At 40.1% G+C, this 12,779-nt stretch overlaps 1 protein-coding gene across 5 annotated transcripts in view; it reads right to left on the bottom strand.

Moving 5' to 3' along the window:
• LOC308104040 (uncharacterized protein) overlaps positions 1-12,779 on the bottom strand; it is a 383,068-nt gene that overhangs the window by 247,792 nt on the left and 122,497 nt on the right. Inside the window, exons 1-2 of one of the 5 annotated variants that reach the window (XM_080454292.1) lie at positions 9,298-9,369; positions 9,121-9,197 (exon numbers count right to left, since the gene is read on the bottom strand). The exons of the other annotated variants lie outside the window; for them this stretch is intronic. The gene's annotated coding sequence lies outside the window, so the exon portion shown is untranslated. Of the gene's footprint in view, positions 1-9,120; positions 9,198-9,297; positions 9,370-12,779 lie in introns of those variants that run through there. 5 annotated transcript variants of the gene reach the window in all.

Genomic DNA, 12,779 nt, shown 5'->3' with positions numbered 1-12,779 from the left:
ACACACTCACACTCACACTCACACACTCACTCACACACACACACACACACACACACACACACACACACACACACACACACACACACACACACACACACACACACACACACTTGCGCGTGCCACCCATCAGTATGTAACTCAGACAGCAGCTCACTGGGTTGTGCCTCACAGGCCTCAAGGCCTCGATGTCTGCCTTGTTGTTCTAACCTCATGTCACCAGGCTTTCTGCAGTGTTGTGGAAAGACTAGTTAGTGTGGTTGCCCTAACAGGGCAACCAGACTATAGTAATCCTCCGGCTTTATTATTTTCCTAGATAAACAATACTTTGAACCGCATCTCCTCCCACAGTTTATTTTTCCCAATTTAGTGCCATATGTCAAAATGACCGGCTTCACCGGGAATCGTGTGCTTGTATTTTGATAAGAGATTGGTTGCATAGTTTTATTGATATTGATTTATTAGTGCATTAAATTTCCCCATCCACTTTAATGGAAAAGTGAAAAAACTCAAATTCAAGTATTTATTTCTCAGAAACCGTAAGAGCTAGAGTTACCAGATCTGGAGGAGAGGTTCATAATTTGGTCGTAAATTATTGAAAAAATAATTACACTAATCGGCCACATGGTGGCGCTATAACAGCGCCCTTTACGTTTTGGCCTATAACTCTTGAACCGTAGGTCGTAAAATCAAAATGTCTTTTTCCCTGGATTCCTTGGGTCACTACGCATCTCCCCATATAGGCCACGCCCATTTGCGTCAGGATAGATTTTCCGCCATTTTGAATTTTCTTCAAAACACACTTTTTGCACCTTTTCCTACAGATTTTTCCCAAATCTCACAAAAATCGGTACACATGATCTCTGGACCCATGCGATAATCTGGACCGAAACGGAATTTTGATAGTCCATACCGTTTGTCCGTAAATGGCTTCCAAAGTTAGCGGGAGGGGCCCGTTTTACAAAAAAGACCACAAATCACGAACAAAACGTCCAGTCAATCCCAAATTTGAATCACATGTCAAGTGTGGTTTACTCAACAAATCCCCAAAAGAATTTCCACTTTGATCCATAGGGGGCGCCACAAATGCTCAAAATGTAACCGTTTGATGCAAAAACCTTATTTTGGGGGGATCAATCCTCTCAAAATGAAACGCAAGTGATCTCAGGACTTACGTGACAATGTAATTGGCACAGCCTCCGACGGTATTCCTCCCAGCGTATTCCTCGAGTCCCGGCGGCAGCGACCCGCGACTAGCGTCGGTGCAACCACACTCTGCAATTGCCCTGAATTGCGACGCGTCTAGTTTCTATTTACTGTTCAGTGCTCTGATCCGGTGTAGAGCCCGCCTACTGTATCCTGTAATTTGCACACACACACACACACACACACACACACACACACACACACACACACACACTCACACACTCACACACTCACACACACACACACACACACACACACACACACACACACACACACACACACACACACACACACACACACTTGCGCGTGCCACCCATCAGTATGTAACTCAGACAGCAGCTCACTGGGTTGTGCCTCACAGGCCTCAAGGCCTCGATGTCTGCCTTGTTGTTCTAACCTCATGTCACCAGGCTTTCTGCAGTGTTGTGGAAAGACTAGTTAGTGTGGTTGCCCTAACAGGGCAACCAGACTATAGTAATCCTCCGGCTTTATTATTTTCCTAGATAAACAATACTTTGAACCGCATCTCCTCCCACAGTTTATTTTTCCCAATTTAGTGCCATATGTCAAAATGACCGGCTTCACCGGGAATCGTGTGCTTGTATTTTGATAAGAGATTGGTTGCATAGTTTTATTGATATTGATTTATTAGTGCATTAAATTTCCCCATCCACTTTAATGGAAAAGTGAAAAAACTCAAATTCAAGTATTTATTTCTCAGAAACCGTAAGAGCTAGAGTTACCAGATCTGGAGGAGAGGTTCATAATTTGGTCCAAAATTATTGAAAAAATAATTACACTAATCGGCCACATGGTGGCGCTATAACAGCGTCCTTTACGTTTTGGCCTATAACTCTTGAACCGTAGGTCGTAAAATCAAAATGTCTTTTTCCCTGGATTCCTTGGGTCACTACGCATCTCCCCATATAGGCCACGCCCATTTGCGTCAGGATAGATTTTCCGCCATTTTGAATTTTCTTCAAAACACACTTTTTGCACCTTTTCCTACAGATTTTTCCCAAATCTCACAAAAATCGGTACACATGATCTCTGGACCCAAGCGATAATCTGGACCGAAACAGAATTTTGATAGTCCATACCGTTTGTCCGTAAATGGCTTCCAAAGTTAGCGGGAGGGGCCCGTTTTACAAAAAAGACCACAAATCACGAACAAAACGTCCAGTCAATCCCAAATTTGAATCACATGTCAAGTGTGGTTTACTCAACAAATCCCCAAAAGAATTTCCACTTTGATCCATAGGGGGCGCCACAAATGCTCAAAATGTAACCGTTTGATGCAAAAACCTTATTTTGGGGGGATCAATCCTCTCAAAATGAAACGCAAGTGATCTCAGGACTTACGTGACAATGTAATTGGCACAGCCTCCGACGGTATTCCTCCCAGCGTATTCCTCGAGTCCCGGCGGCAGCGACCCGCGACTAGCGTCGGTGCAACCACACTCTGCAATTGCCCTGAATTGCGACGCGTCTAGTTTCTATTTACTGTTCAGTGCTCTGATCCGGTGTAGAGCCTGCCTACTGTATCCTGTAATTTGCACACACACACACACACACACACACACACACACACACACACGTGTGTGTGTGTGTGTGTGTGTGTGTGTGTGTGTGTGTGTGTGTGTGTGCGTGTGCGTGCGTGCGTGCGTGCGTGTGTGTGTGTGTGTTTGTGAAAGTCAATGCACATTCCTCAATCCTCACTGTCATTCCCATTGGCTCCCATTTGTAAGCAAAAATATATTCATTATCAATATCCAAGTAGTACAGTATGATGCCATTGAAAAACGGATGTGTGTGTGTGTGTGTATGTGTGTTTGTGTGTGCGTGCGTGCGTGCGTGCGTGCGTGCGTGTGTGCATGCATGCGTGCGTGCTTGCGTGCGTGCGTTATCACTGTATGCGGTTTCGCTGTATGTTTTGGTAAACAGGGAGGTTTTTGAGCTACCAAAACAAACATTGAAAACACCAAAATACAGCGAGAGCGCAGTGTGTGTCTCCAGGTAAACACCACCACACTACTCCAGTGACTGATGACTGCTGGTATAGAGGGACATGATGGTTAAAAATGCATTGTTTTGTTATGTACACACAGGGACAATTTGCGTACTATCCCTTTAACATTCCAATGTATCACCTGATCATCTGTTTCTCCAGATCCTGTCTGGACAGTGTTTCTGTCTCTCTGTGTGTCTGCATTGAGACTATGTTGTTTTCCTCAGTGGTGGATGAAGTACTCAACCCCAGTATAGGCTACTTGAGTCAAAGTATAGATACTCTTGGTCAAATATTACTCAACTACAAGTGAAAGTTGACTTGCTTGAATGTAGCCTACTAGAGTATACTTCCTTTTAAAAATACTTAAGTATTCAAGAGCAGATGCTTTTAAAGGACAACTTTGTTTTTTTTTACAACCAAGGTTTATGTTTTAGCTTGTAATTAAAGTAAATATCAGCCACTATAGACATAGACTAAATAATGTATTTTTTTACACAATAAAAAGGGTCCTGTGGTCTTTGATGGCCAGATGTGAGTTATTGGGGGCTAGAAGAGCTACTGTAAATAATAATAAAGAAATCGGCGGGTTATTGCGTAAAAAAATACATATTTAGCCACCTGCCCGAATGCCCCCGCCCACTGTAAAAAAGATCGCGAAAACTGCTAAAACTATAGAAAGCAGTAAATGGAAAAAAAATAACACTCATTTTTTTTATTTACTTTAATTACAAGCTAAAACATAAACCTAGGTTGTAAAAAAAGTTAAAAAACAAAGTTGTCCTTTAGGAATTCTTGAGTGTTTAAAATGCATTATAAAACAAAATACCACACCACAGATGTTAAGGATAAGGATAATTCCTTTAACAGGTCCGTTCATGAAAGTCCTTACGGTCTTGTTTCCAATGAGGGCCTGTGAGCAATTAGGGGTTAAGAGTCTTGCTCAGGGACAAATTTCATTTCATCGACACATTTGCTGGCCTGGCCTGGAATTGTACCTGGGGCAAGCAGGGCCTCTGGCTCCCTGGGCAGGCTCACTAACCACTCAGCTATGGCCGCCCCTAGGTTGTGGGTTCGAATCCACCGTGGTGCCGGTTTTGTCAGGCGTCTATGCGAATACAATTGGCCCGTGTTCGGGGGAAGGAAGCCGGGCGTGGGCCAGGAGGGTGATATTGGTCATTGCATGTACTCCTACGGGCTGGGGCGGCACCTGTCAGCGGGGATTGCTGGGCGGGAGGAAAAGGATGACGGCTCTACGAAGTCGAGTCTACGTCTTCCTGGTGGGGCTCCTCACTGGTAGGTGAGTCAGTAGAATACAACAGTAGTGACAACACAGAAATGTGCGTGGGGAGGAATGAATTGGCATAACGACTAAATTGGGGAGAAAAAGGGGGTAAAAAATGATTGGCTACTCTAAAATAAAAAAGCCATACGCCAGAGGATTTTTATTCAAAATGTTACTTTTTCCCTTCCTAGAAATGTAATGGAGTCAAAAGTACAATATTTGTTTTTGAAATGTAACAGAGTGAAAGTCACAACTCTCCCAAATTACATTAACCCTTTAAAGGTCACCCCAAGAAAAAAGCATTGGAAAATTTATTTATTTGCATTTTTTATTTATTTGGGGCAATAGTAACAACAATCAGTTATAATTTATTTAACAGACCCAACAGTTTTCCAAATATAGGCCTCTACCAAACGGGTGAGATGTCACTTTATGGTAATGGTAAAAGTTTCATGCATTAACATTGATTTATATGCATTCACTGAGAAATATAGATATTTCTATTCATACATATCTCTGTCTATGAACATGACTATGTATACAAGTTGGAAATGTAAATAATCAACAACAACAACAAAAAATACATTATCGTTTGAATGTATCAAAATACATTCAAAAGTGCAAGCCTATGTAGAAATAAACCAGTGTGGTGTGGGTGGTGGCTGATTTAGGCAATCACACCTGGCCTGAGTCCAAACTAATAGGCTCTATGCACAGCAGACATATTTGAAAGAAATTGGGCCTCTTCCTTACTTGCTTCACATGCATTACCAATGATGCTAATGAAGGCTCTGGTCCATTTAGTGTAGCACAGTGGTTCTAAAACGTTTTAATTTCAAGGACCCCCAAAACTTTGAGAGAGTACAAATGGAACCAAATGTACCCTCATTTGTACACTGTCAGTGTTACACACCTGTAACGGGCCATTTGGAACCCTCTCAATAAACCATGAGGGTCCCAGGACCACACTCTGAGACCCACTGGTGTAACAGAGTGTTTCCAGTGTGCCAACATGCACAATATCAGCACCCTGACTGTGTTTGACCAGAATGGAACAGAGCCTTCATTAGTATCTTTGGAAGGGGCCCAAAGTTTTTCCAATATGGCTGTTGGGTGCCTGATTTGAGTGTGGTGCAAGTGCAACAGCACAAATGTTTTGGGGTATTAGATACACTGGTCTTATCTGGTGGTACGCTACGAAGCATTTCCATTTTGGATTCAAACACTGGAAAACCATGTATTTCTGGCACCTTCATCTGGACACACCGTTTGGACAGAGTATGCGTTGTCCCTGCTTGTCACAGCGAAGTGGTCAATGTCCACAGTTGTCATAGTGCACATCTGGTTGTGGTTGTGATGGTCTTGTTTAGCGTTTCTTCTGAAAAGGCACCTGTGGTGGAGAGGAAGATGATGGCTAACCAACTATGAATGCTGGTTTGTTGACTTGCTTCAAACTGTGGACAGTTGCCAGCCAGAACCTTTTGAGAGACATTGGTTTCCCGTTCAGTAGAACACAATCCCACTTGAGATGCACAGGTTTAGGATGTATCCAAACAGGGGAAAGTACCATCACCTCGACTTGGCTGGGCCTGGGGTCTTGTACCAGAATGTCAGAAAGATCAATGTCTCCCATAATGTTCCCCAGTCTCTTCTGCTTGTGAGAGTTGATCAGCATCATCTGTTTGGTCATCTTCTTCATCACTCAGATCATCAAATTGGTCCATTTATTATTTCAGCACCACTGCCTTTACCACTAAATGACAATTCAACCATTTGGTTGAGCATGTTTTTTTAGATGGGAATAAAATCATACTAATATTTTTTTTTCAACATAAATATAATGAAATAACAGTATATGTATTATATTAACAACACTGAATTAGCAGAAGCCCTATTTATCCATAGCAAATAGTACATTTTAATTACTTTATTTTAGCTTCACTACTTTTACCATAAAGTGACAAACAACCCGTTTGGTAGAGCATGTTTTCAGAAAATTATTAGACCATTATTAGATTTGTTTTAATTGTATCAAGTTACATAATCAGGTTCAGTAACACATCTGAGATGATAATATGACCAAAAAAAAAAATATTCTTACCTCTGAAATTTCAACCAAAAAAGCCCACCTTTCAGGAGTGGCTTAATTGATTTTCACTTCCTAAAAAGTGGCTACCTGAGAATCCATGTGACTGGGAAACAGTGACATCTGGTGGACCTTTTTTTGCCATAACATACCTCAACCAAATGGTAGAAAGGGCTCAATCAGGTTGAGTTAAGTTCAGCAATGTTTTCAATGAGACTTAGTGACTTAAAATGTGCTCTACCAATTGGTTGCGCAGACTATTAAAGGGTAAGTAAAGTACAGATAGGCTACCACAAAAGTACAGTCCATTTCCATCATGTGTCCCTGTCTCTCTGTGTTGTCTGCATTGTGACCATGTTGTTTTCATCATGTGTCTCTGTGTATGTGGTTGCATTTAACCCACTAAGACAAATCAGTAGTTCTCAAACTTGTTCGTGCTACGGACCCCCAAACATTATAATATGTATTTGGCTGCGGACCCCCATCTGAAATGTGTTGTGCCAGGGACCCCCAGAAGAGATGATTTGTGTTATTATGTTACTTGTGCTATTTTTAGAATCTATAATCTGTTGTTCTGTCACTTAGTGTTAGTCTATATATTTTGCCATTTTGTGGTAAGAACCATCGCATCCCCTTTGTGAGGCTACATACCTGTGTCTGTTTATTAGGTACCTGGTTGTGTGATGTGACCCATCACCAACCAATGTCAACTGTCCCCTTGTGGGGTAGCATATTAATACGCAAAGATATAAATAAAAATAAACAAAAAAAGAACCATGTTGGCACAGAAGCTCCTCAATAGTCATAAACGATTAGAAAGAAAAACAACAACCAACCAACCAAACAAACAACCAAACAAACAAACAAACAAACAAACAAACACACTCCAAGGAGCCAAATCAGCCAATACCACCAAACCGCTTCAATACGTCTTCAATAGACATCATTGTAATAATAGAGCTAAATGATAACTGAACACATGTGGAGAGACCATTGTTGTCCTGGACCTTCATCTCCTCCTACAGAAACCTTATGGTGAGACCAGCGTTCTCCTAAACCTATGTTTCCCACCCCTCCTTTATATACTGTAGTTGTATATTTGAGCAATAACTCACTCCAGGCCATGATATATTGTGAAATGTACTGGAGTGAGTGGTTGCTTTCATAAAACAGATACAAATGGCAACATTAAAATGATACACCCAATTAAAATAGTTTATAATGACAATTTTATTATAAGAATACTTTCCAAAAAAAACATACTTTTGGTGCCGACTGCCTGCATAAACAAAGTGGTTACAACCAGTGTTGCCAGGTCTACATATTATAAGACGTATAATAAGCAGACCTGACAACACGGGTTGCGCTGGTCGCTAATACTATTACCCATAGTATTAGCGACCAATATGGCTTTTTTTCCTGTAAAGTCGCTTGTAAAATATTTGTGGTTGCGTTTTTTTTAGCTTGTTGCTAAAGTGCAGTTGCTTATTTGGGATTGCTTTCCATTTTTTTATTTATTATTTAAACCAGTGGTTCTCAAATATTGTTATGTCATGGACCATTTGTCCATATAACCCCCATCTGAAAACGTTTTGTGCCAGGAAGCCCCGTACCAGATTTGTGTTAAAAAATCTTCCAAATATTCTACATTTTATTTCAAGAACATTTTTAAAAAATAGCAGATTTACAAGCTGATGCGACGCGTTGTGAGCTTGTAGATCGGTTATTTTCAAATAGCCAATGTACAGTATAGGTTTAAAGTGCTTATGTGGCCTAGTCGCTTCCTTTGACTTGTTTTCCTAGCTGGTTGATTATTTCTCTCACAAAATATGGCAACACTGGTTGCAACACTTATGCAACGCTCACATATTGTTTTATTCAAGTTGACATCTTTGTGTAGATCTGCCTGTTATCCTTTGATGTTTCCAATACTGAGATATAAATCTGACATTTAGGCTAATTGACCCACACCTTTGATGCTGTTTGAATATTTAACCACATGAACCCTATAGTGTCCCTTTTGTGGGGCAAACATTCAGCAAAAATAGCACAAATAGTACAACCTTAGCTTACAATGCATCACGTTGTGAGCTTGGCTTTTTGGGCGAAAATATTTGGTGTAGAGGGAAAAAGGAGAGAATCACAGTGGACTCTGGTCAACGATAATATATAGGTTTTAAGTGGTTAAAACTATACACCTTCTTCCTGTCATCATCAGTCATCAAATCATTTGACGGCCATGTTGTAAACTTGACGGTGTTCACTTCAGTTTGTTTTCAAGCTCATCAGTCAAATGTGTTGTTTTGTATTTTGAGGTGGATTCTTCAGAGAGACAAACATTGTTCTATCCATTCCTCCATAGCTAAACCTTTAAATGATGTTCATTTCACATGTTCACCTACACTACACTTTATAGACCAATATGGAAGAACCATTTCACCAATGTGAAAAAATATCCTTCAAGTCATTGTGAAAAACCTTCTCAAAATAATGATTTTGTACCCAAAAAAAGAATGACTTAGTTATGTTAGTATTTACCTTGGTTCTGTGACAGAAGGTGCTGACTGGACCTGATTACAGCTGCATGAGGCGGTGCTTCTGGAATGTCTTGTATTCTAAGAGCGAGAAAAAAATAATACAGGTCAACAATGGAAATATTATAAATATATATAAATATGAAAACATAATCCACTATGACGCATAATATGTTATTACCTAGTCGTTCTCTCCCTCTACTCCCTCCTCTCATGAATGGCTACTGTCTGCTGCCGTGCAGGTGTTGCTGTGCTGTCTTACATTTCAAAATGGAGAAAAGAATGATACAGCTCAACAATACAAACGTCACAAACTCTCTATCTCTCTCTCTGCTGCCTGTCATACATCATCAAACTAGTTACACTGCATTCCCACACACACACATATACTGTACATACAAAACCACCACCACGACAACAACAACACACTCATACTAGGTTCCTTAGGGTTTGAAATTGCTGGGTGACTCTGCAGATCCATTCCATTTACAAGGCCTCATGAATTGAAATCCATAGTTCATTAAATTGTCATTAGTGTTTTCCAGGTTTGGAAGGAATGTGCTTTTTTTTATTTGTCCAATTTTGCAATAACAGTTTTTATAAACTGGATGAAAAAATGATTTGCCGTCCTGTTAATCTTATTTCCCCTATATTTTGAAAGAGACAAATTATAGATCACATCTGTGCACTTACAATACATTCAATAAAAACCTCTCAATTTGCTCCCCAGTCTTTCTCACAGTACCAGAAGGCATGTACGAGGGAGTCCCTTTGCGTGACACATTTTAAACATCTATCAGAGGACGTAAAATCAAATGTATTCATCTTATCTCTAGTGTAATACATTCTTGTCGTGAATTTATTATTAATTTGTTTAACATTTTCATCAGTGATAATTGGCATACAATTACCACTAATGAAGTTGTGATACAGCGTCACATACAGTAGAAGGTGATACAGGGACACTAAGTTGGATATTATTAAGACATTAAGATGGATAGGCCTTTTATGCTAGCAGCAGATTATTTTTATGAGAACAGTTCAATGTCTGAAATACAATAGAGACACATCTAGTGTCCTAATCAGTGCTCTGTCTTCTTCAAATAACTTTATTGACATTGTCAACCAGTAGGTGTCCTATCAGACACCATGGGTCTAAATGTCTCAATAGAAGAGTAGAGAGACCACCTCCAACCACTGTAAATGTACAAGTTATACTGTATATTAACATACTCTCTACAATTCATTGGTACAAATGTCACATCTAATGGTCTCCCAGTATGTAATAAACAAGTGAATTTCATAAGCAGCAACACTAATCGTATTGGTCATATTGATCGCATCAACACTTCATACATGCTCTGATATCTTGTTCATTCATTGTATTAAATTACTTCAATTAAATTCACATATTCTCAACACCTCCACTTTCTATAATATTTAATATCTATATGATTTATTATCGATCATACTCTACTTTGTATATAGGTAACCACTGAGACACATGCTATATTCACAATTTTATATTTTCTGAGCTTCTTCACAGCTATATAGTGTTTTATTCCTATTATGTATACTTTGTTCTGTTTGCATATTTTTACTATTTTGCCCTTATTTGTGACTCTTTCTAATAATCTTCTGTACACACAGCAACAAGTTAATGTATCCATTTGTATCTCCAAGAGTGTACAAATGTAACCAAATGGACCCGTACGGGTCCATTTGGTTACATTTGTACACTCTTGGAGTTAAGTGAACACTGAGGATTTAACAGTGTATTGTGCATTTGATAAATAACACACTTTGACATTTAGACTCTTCTTAAGGTTTCAGTTCTGTTCCACACCTCTGATCACCACTGAACCCCACAAACACCACTCATCCCCCCTCACTACCTGTAAACACACTCCAACACCTTCATCTCCTCCTACAGGAACCCTATGGTGAGACCAGCGTTCTCCTGGACCTCTATCTTCTCCTACATGTATCGTATGGTGAGTCCAGTGTTCTGCTAGACCTTCATGTCCTCATACATCTATTGTATGGTGAGTCCAGTGTTCTGCTAGACCTTCATGTTCTCATACATCTATTGTATGGTGAGTCCAGTGTTCTCCTGGTACATGACATGTCTCTGTCGTCTGTCTGCTCCCACTCTGCTGTAAAACTAAAGGCAGCACTGCTCTAAATCACATTCTACAACCACCACAGATACAATATCAGCCCACAATGTTTAACAACACTTAAGGCCTGTTTTATAATTTGTCGTACAACGGTGTCATTGGAAAATAACCGATCTACAAGATCACGTGTCACAACGTATCACAACGTGTCACAACGTGTCACAATTTGACACATTGTGAGCCTGAGACCGGCTATGTTCACAGTTTTTGAACATGTTTAAAGAAATTTGAAACTTTTTGAAGATTTTCACCTATAATGACATGGCCAAAATATGGACGACAGGTTGAAAGTGGTTTTAAATAATGGGCTAGGCACGTAAAGCTGCAATCCTTACCTTTTTTTTGCGCGGAATAACACAATATTTTAACCAATCTGTATCATAATACAATAACTAGCACATCTGCAGTGGTTGGAGGTGGACTCCCTGCTCTGACATTTAGATCATGGGGTCTGGTAGGACACCTACTGGTTGACAAGAGGTACTGCATAAAACGTGCATTCCCAGACATTCTCTCCATTATAGTTCAACAGTCAAAATGTCAGAGCTCTCATGGGGGAGTGAGGTCTTCTCAACTCCTGTAGAGTGAAAGAAACCCCGCCCAGTAGGGGGAAGCATCTCCTCTGCACTTCCATATCTCTGCTGTCCAGCCCGAACCTGCTAACTCCAAAACGCTCATTGTTCAGGAAACGAAAAAACTAAATATACGTTTTTCAGGAAATGAAGAAAACCTTATATTTTTAAAACAAAGCAATACTGCCTCATCAAAGTTGGTATAGTGACTTTATATATCGTCAGATACTTGCATGTGTCATTATATTATCACCACTTTACCCAAATCCAGCGCAAGTGGAGATAGTAGTTTCAGACGAGCAGAAATCAAGCTGAAATGGAGTTAGGTGTCCAAACAACAATAGCTCCACTTGCTGCTGAGGGAGAGGTTTCAAAAGGGTACAAATTTCCAAAAGCTAACAATGGATCTCCAAGCTCACAATGCATCACAACAACGTGTGAATTAATGCCCTGATGCTTCATGACACTTATATAGGCCAACAATAATGAACAGGACTTTAAATATTACAATAACTTTTGCAAAGAGGGGTTCACAGAATTGGAGTTTCAGTAGAACTAGCGCGAGTCGCGACAGAAATGCTATCAACTCCTTTCTTCTTGTCACATTGCTCTCTTCATTAAACACTCCATAGATTTTAGAAATATAATTACTTGTTTTCATAACATTAGCGTCAGTGCTAAGTTTGATAAACAGGTACACTGCATAGTTTTAACAGACTACGGGGAGTTTGTTGACGTGATACTCCTCCTCGTTCACTGCGCAGCGCGCTCTGTTCTGTGTTGTGAAAAGGCTGCAGCAGCAGAGTAGAGAGGGGGAGTTGTTTGTTTTTGACGGACAGTTTGAGGATCCAATGGAGTTGGGAGGTTCGTCAGAGGCGCTTTTTAATACTTTTCATTGGTTCAAATGTTTA

The sequence above is a fragment of the Gymnoscopelus braueri genome (genome assembly GCF_963280865.1).
Source record: "Gymnoscopelus braueri genome assembly, chromosome: 17".
Lineage (NCBI taxonomy): Eukaryota > Metazoa > Chordata > Actinopteri > Myctophiformes > Myctophidae > Gymnoscopelus > Gymnoscopelus braueri.
This window is presented reverse-complemented; position numbering and strand designations above follow the sequence as displayed.